Source organism: Rattus norvegicus, chromosome 1 (genome assembly GCF_036323735.1).
Source record: "Rattus norvegicus strain BN/NHsdMcwi chromosome 1, GRCr8, whole genome shotgun sequence".
NCBI lineage: Eukaryota > Metazoa > Chordata > Mammalia > Rodentia > Muridae > Rattus > Rattus norvegicus.
Genome location: NC_086019.1, coordinates 195,682,169 through 195,688,863, shown reverse-complemented (window position 1 = coordinate 195,688,863; position 6,695 = coordinate 195,682,169). Strand labels below are relative to the sequence as shown.

Below are 6,695 nucleotides of genomic sequence, written 5' to 3'. Positions count from 1 at the left end.
CAAGTTAGCCTGCTCCCACTTGGTACATCTATGATGTACCCTCTACACATAAAGATCTGAGAGCATCGTGAAAGATGGGCTGAAAAGATTGTAAGGACCAGAGCACCAGGCCACCAGGTAAGGCACCAGGCTAAATACTGTCCTCTAGGACACAGAGTCTATGTCGGGGAGATTGCACCCATAAACCTTCAGCAATATGGTTGTCTACATGAAACCCACACATTGAAAATATCAGAGGACATGTCAGCATGGATGGGGGAAGTTTCCCAAGGTCGCACCCATAGATGAAGCACCTCCAGTGGCTGATGGGGGAGAGAGGATCAGTCTTTTCTAGGAACAAGTTTCCTGATAGGTTCTCCAGTTTCAAGTAGTCAGCCCTAAATACATGTACATAAGAAAAATGCTAAACGAACACAGTAGGGGTGTGTGTGTGTGTGTGTGTGTGTGTGTGTGTGTGTAACAATAATCTATGGAAGAGGAGGTCATGAACTTGAGAGGGAGTGGAATGATATAGGAGGAGTTGGGGTAGGGATGGAAATGATATAAATACAATATTTGTGTATAAAATTCTCAAACAGTACAAAATTCAATTAAAAAAAAGAAAGGAAAGCCAGGTGTGGTGGCTCACACCTTTAACCCCAGTAATCAGGAGGCAAAGGCAGGTAAATCTCTTGAGTTCTAGGTGAACCTGGTCTACAGAGCAAGTTCTAGGACAGCCAGGGCTATACAGAGAACCCTGCTTCAAAAAACAACACACACACACACACACACACACACACACACACACACACACACACACACACACACCAAAGTAAAACAAGACCGGAAAAAAACAAAACAAAAGACAAAAGCAGATTGTTAGTGCATGCTTTGTTAGTCCAGCATGGTTAGTGTAACAACATAAGAATTTTGAGGGGGACACGGATGAGGGCCCCCTGTTGCATATTTCATCTTGTCTTCCAAAGCATAAAAACATTGGGAACTTCCTCCAGGAGGCAATTCTGGAATTCTTTTATTCTACGATAGGTCTTCAAGGCAGAGTGGCACCTGTTTGGCCTCTGATGTGGTTTTCCCTGTGTCACAGTGAATCACAGGCTACCCTATGCCCCCTGCACCTTTTCCCCTCCTTCTGCCTGGTGCTCCTGGTCCAAGGTCTAGTGTGGAAGGCAGTTCTCACAACCATTGCCAAACTAGACTAATCTCCCACATACCCAAGGCTCTTACCCAGAATTCCTGGTGGGAGCTCATTACGCTTCTGGCCAGTCTGAAAGCCTGAGACCCTCTAGACTGGGAACACATGGGGAGTAGATAACCCAAGGGAACTTATGAGCCTGACTACTGTCTTCTTCCTTACTAGACCACTATGACTTACTGAAGATTTCCTGGTGAGAATTAGTTACCACGAGGGGCCTGGGGGTAATGCACAGTAGAGAAAGTGCTTATCACAAGGACCTGAGATCAATTCCAGGATTCACTTAACTCAGGCAAGGAGGAATATGTTTGAAACCTCAGACCTAGAGAGGTGAGAAGACCAGCAGATCCCTGGGGTTCCCTGGCCAGGGCCTACCCTGTTTAGTGAGCTCCAGGCCAGCGAGAGAGCCTGCTTCAAAGAGAACAGGGCGATGACAGTTGAGGAGTGACAGTTGAGGTTGACTTTTGACCTCCACACACATATGCATGCACATCCCAACATACAGCGCATCTACACACACACACACACACACACACACACACACACACACACACACACACACACACACACACAGAGGAGCCTCCTGTTCTGTGTGCCTGGCCACCACATTGTCGAAATTCTCACTTCCAGCTTGTGACTCCTGGACAATTTACTCAGGCACAAGGACCAGCCAGGAGAGCCAGACACAGCCAGGCACTGCCATGCACTCACAGGTTTGGAGCCAGGCTCCTGGGAAAGGCCATCTGCATGCAAGTCTGAGAACAGACAAGACATTTACGTTTACCAGCTCTCAGTTACAGGGCTGACATAGAGAAATGGCTGGAATTCTTTTTATCAGCTGGGAGAACAGATTTTAAATAAGAAAATATTAGCTCGCACCCAGATGCCTGGAACCCACAAGTTTGGAGGCGGCGACTGAAACCTGAACTTGGGGCAGGGGCCTCAGATAGAGTGGGCGGGGCCTCCTGTTTCGGCGCTGTTCTCCTCTCCTCTTATTTACTGTTTCAGTCAGTCACTTTATTCATCCGTCTGTTCGTCGATGTCAACCTATTTCAAAAAAATTTTTAATTCTTATTTATAGACTGACCTTAATAAACTCTCCTCAAGTACTGCAGGTTTGTCACTGTCACCAATGAAAACATTATTAATGACTGGCTGGCTGACCTGGACCACGGCTGCCCTTTGCTCTCCTTGCAGATGGTTGGACCGCAGAGCTGCCGAGAGGAGGGCGGTCGATGAGAGGCAAGGGTCAGCTACTGGACCCATCATGAACGCCCACCTCCGCCGCCTCTCCATCACAGCCGTCCACTATGCCCGAAGATGGAGCCTTCTGTTTCATTCTGGGAGACAGCCCCAGACTGAAAAGGCACCAGAAAGCCCAAAGCGATAGCCTAATTAAAAAAAAAAAAGTAAACAAGAAGAGAGGGTGAAGGGGTCCCCAGTGCACTAAACGCTATTTATTTATTTATTTACTTTTCAATATATAAAATAAACAGTAAAAAAGAGAAGAGACGGAAGGACAATGTGTTCCTTCCTGTCCAGGATGGAGAGTTGCTGGGAGACTGGGAAATGGTTTGGCTCGGGGGAGGCCTTGAGATGCCCTCACTGAAGTGTCTCTGAGAGCTGTCACCCAGACTATCTTACTTTTAAAGCAAAAGAACTCCTGTTGGGGTACAGCTCAGCAGCAGAGCACCTGCCTAATTTTGGTGGAGCTTGAAGTTCAATCCTCAGCAAACAAGACAAAACAAAACAAACAAACAGAAAACTTCTTTCCCGAAGAAAGAGCCGAAGCTTGGGGGAATCACAGCAGACAACGCCCAGGGCCCACAGAAATGCTGTCATTTTTTGGTTTGTTTGTTTATTTTTTTTGTTTTTTTGGTTTGTTTGTTTATTTTTTTTTGTTTTTTTGTTTTTGGTTTTGTTTGTTTCCTTTTTGTTGTTTTGTTGTTTTTTGTTTTGTTTTTGTTTTTGTTTTTGTTTTGAGACAGGGTCACTTTATGTAGCCTGGCTGGCCTTGAACTTACCATTAGGCCAGGCTGGACCAGATCTAAGAGATCCACCTGCTTCTGCCTTCTAAGTGCTGGGATTAAAGGCATGTGCCATCACATCCAACTTACTTTTTCCTTATTTCTTTAAAAAGTAGGCAAAAATGACTATGAAAGACTACCATAAAATAATGAATCTATCCTAGATAATGTTTGTCTCTGTAATAATTCAGTCATAAAAATAATTTCATAGTGAGATACAGAGGCTCATACCTTTAATCTCCATACAAAGGAGGCAGAGACAGGCACACTGACCATTTGAAGCCATCCTGGTCTCTGTTGTAAGTTTCAGGTCAACTATGACTGCATGTGAAATGCTCTCTCAAAATAGTATAAGGATAGTAACTTCAACTGTGTGTTGGGGAGTAGGTGCTTGCTCCTCTGTGTGTGTGTGTGTGTGTGTGTGTGTGTGTGTGTGTGTCTGTGTGTCTGTGTGTCTGTGTGTGTGTGTCTGTGTGTGTGTGTCTGTGTGTGTGTGTCTGTGTGTGTGTGTCTGTGTGTGTCTGTGTGTGTGTGTCTGTGTGTGTGTCTGTGTGTGTGTGTCTGTGTGTGTGTCTGTGTGTGTGTGTCTGTGTGTGTGTGTCTGTGTGTGTGTGTCTGTGTGTGTGTGTGTGTGTATGTCTGTGTGTGTGTGTCTGTGTGTGTGTGTGTCTGTGTGTGTGTCTCTGTGTGTGTGTGTGTCTGTGTGTGTGTGTGTGTGTGTGTGCGTGTGTGTAGAATGGGGCCCACAAGGATCAAGTCACCCAGGACCAGTAAACTCCTAAATATGGCTACTGGTCTAGGCTTGCGGACGATCTTGTCATTTTTATAATTAATTAAGTAAGTAATGGGAAGGATGCATGCACATGCCACAGCACTTGTGTGGAGGCCTGAGGAAGTTGGGTCTCTCCTTCCACCACATGAGTCCTGGGGAGCAAACTCAGGGCTTCAGTCACCTTTACCCACCAAGCCACCCTGCCCATCCCAGACAGTTTCAAACAGCATCCCCTCCTCCTCCCCATGAGTAATCCACAGTTTCATGAAAGGCACACCCTCCCTACCTTTTCAGCCTTCTCTTGCTACCTGAGATCATAAACTTTGCCAGCATGGCAGGTAGAAAAACACTGCATCAAACTGTAAATCAAGGCTGCTCCCATTAACCTCAAAATTAGACCGCTACATTCCGTCCCAGGCACAGTCCTAACAGGCAATGGTCGTGGCCTGCTTCGGAAACGATTATAAATCCTGTGTGTTGCTGGAGAGCTGACCCTTTGGAAACATCCCCTCCCCCACCTCTAGTTCCCTCCCCTACCTTTAGGGACCTAAGAAGCAAACTTAGCAGTCGTTTAGCCAGGCTATCTCAAACAGCACTCACTTTCATCCCCAAGTCATCCATGCCCTTCCGGATGTTAAAGGCAGAAGCACCCTCAGCATGTGATCGCTTCAGCACTGAAGTCCCTCCTCACTGCCCCGTCTAGAGCCCGAGGAGGTAAATCACACATGTCCCTGCTAAATGTCTCATGTTGTCGCAGGGTGGTAATTTTGATAGCAAAATAAGCCGGCCAGCTGCATATGCTACGGGGTGACATGTGATTTTAACTTCATTCGGTAGCTAGACTTTTGAGACATTGTTACCTGCCGGAGCAAGCAATAAAACAAGGATGAACAGGAATGTGTCAAATAAAGGGCCTTCCTAAATTACGCCGAGAGGCCCAGATTAATACATTTAATATATTCTGGTCATGAGCGAGGTGCTCCGGGCAGAGCAACTGCCCCTCTGTGATATCATTCACACGAATGAGCTACGGTCGCACTGACAGCCTGGAAAAGTGCCTTCACTTCTCAAACTGTACAAATGGTGGTTGGACACAGTAACTCAAAACTGGACACTTCATTTCAAGTTTAAAGCTAGTGGCCCAGCCACAAACTATTACTCCATCTCCTTTATTTGTGGTCCATGGTTTTGTACTCTTTAAGAATCAAATAAATACTGGTGTAATGTTTGCAACTGCCAGTTCAACGAAAAATACTGCTAAATTCGCCAATAAGTCTTTTTTCTACACACACAAATTTATGCCCCCAAGAGCAGAGACCGTTGCTGCCACGGGGGCTGGGTGGTTTTTTAATGTAGAGGGAGCCTCACTTTAGTGATAAGAGTTTAAAGCTGAACCCTTTTTTCCTTTTTTCTCACTCATAGATCTGGTGCTGGGAGCAGAGGGAGGTAAACGATCGATGTATGTAAGTGCAGAAGCATTAACAGCCATTTGTGAGTTGGCCAGGAGCACGCTGGGTTCTTCCCCACCTCCTCATCCTACTGGGTGCAGCTGGAATCTGCTCCTGAATTATCTATCCAGTCAGGACTCTGCAAAGCTGGCTGACAGCTTCCTGGGGAGAACCACCTGGTGAGCTGGCCTATGTCAGCGCATTGTTGATAAGTCTGTTCTAGATAAGAACAGCTCCCGGGGGGTGTAGCTCAGTGGTGGAGTGCCCACCGCCATTCACAAGCTTCTGAGTGAGCTTTATCTGGGCATTACCTCCTAGTCAACACAAGTCAGTGGTCTGTGGCCTCAGTTTAGATTTATTTTATTTGCGTGTAAATGTTTTGCCTGTGCACATGTATGCGCCAGTGTCCAGAAGAGGGGGTGAGGTTTCCTAGAACTGGAATTAATGATAATTATGAGCTCAGATCCTGTGCAAGAGCATCAAATGCTCTTTTGACCTCTGAGCCACTTCTTTAGCTTCTCCCCCAACCCCACAATTTTGGAGACAGGGTCTTACTAGGATAAAAGCCAGGAATAAATACGGGAGAGTGACAGATGAGAAAAAAATCCAAGTCAACAAAATAAGATTTTTAAAAATAAGAAAAAAATAAGAAAACAAAATACCCCAAATAGAAGCTTAATTAGAATTTAAGATAAATGACGAATAATAGTTTTATTATAGATATGCTCTGTATGATATTTGAGACATGTTTATCTAAAAAAAAACAAAACAAAACCAAACCAAACCCTACCCACTCTTCTGTAGTAGGAATGATAGCTGAGCCCCCGACATTCAGTCATGAGTCTGGGTCTCTTTGGAATGAGAGGCTGCTCTAAAACCCTTCTCAGATCCTGAAGTATCTGACTAATTCAGTTTGGGGTTGTCTGTTTAAGTGCCTACTTTGTGCTAGTTTTAGGTAAAGCCTGGTAGTCAAGAGTGGGCTTATTAGATTCACAATCTGGTGACTACAACAGGCACTAAGACAAGTACCCAAGTACCTGTTCAGTAACCAAAACAAGGGAGCTCCTATCCCCATACTGATAACTCCCAGGTCCTTGAGCAGTGGGGCTGTTATCCTTCACTGGCCCAAACACTTGTTCTCATTCATTCATCAGCAAGCCTTAAGTACTGCTGTGCCTCAAAATTGTCACTCCATGCCATGTGACAGGAAAGCTCTTGATTTGGCACATTGTCCCATCCACTCCTGTATTTGTGGA

At 45.5% G+C, this 6,695-nt stretch overlaps 1 long non-coding RNA gene across 1 annotated transcript; it reads left to right on the top strand.

The window, feature by feature from the left end:
* Nucleotides 1-1,223: 1,223 nt before the first annotated feature.
* On the top strand, nt 1,224-2,709 carry LOC134483943 (uncharacterized). Its single transcript, XR_010061152.1, has 2 exons — nt 1,224-1,385; nt 2,390-2,709. It is a non-coding gene; the product is annotated as an uncharacterized LOC134483943 (long non-coding RNA).
* The last annotated feature ends 3,986 nt before the right edge of the window (nt 2,710-6,695 follow it).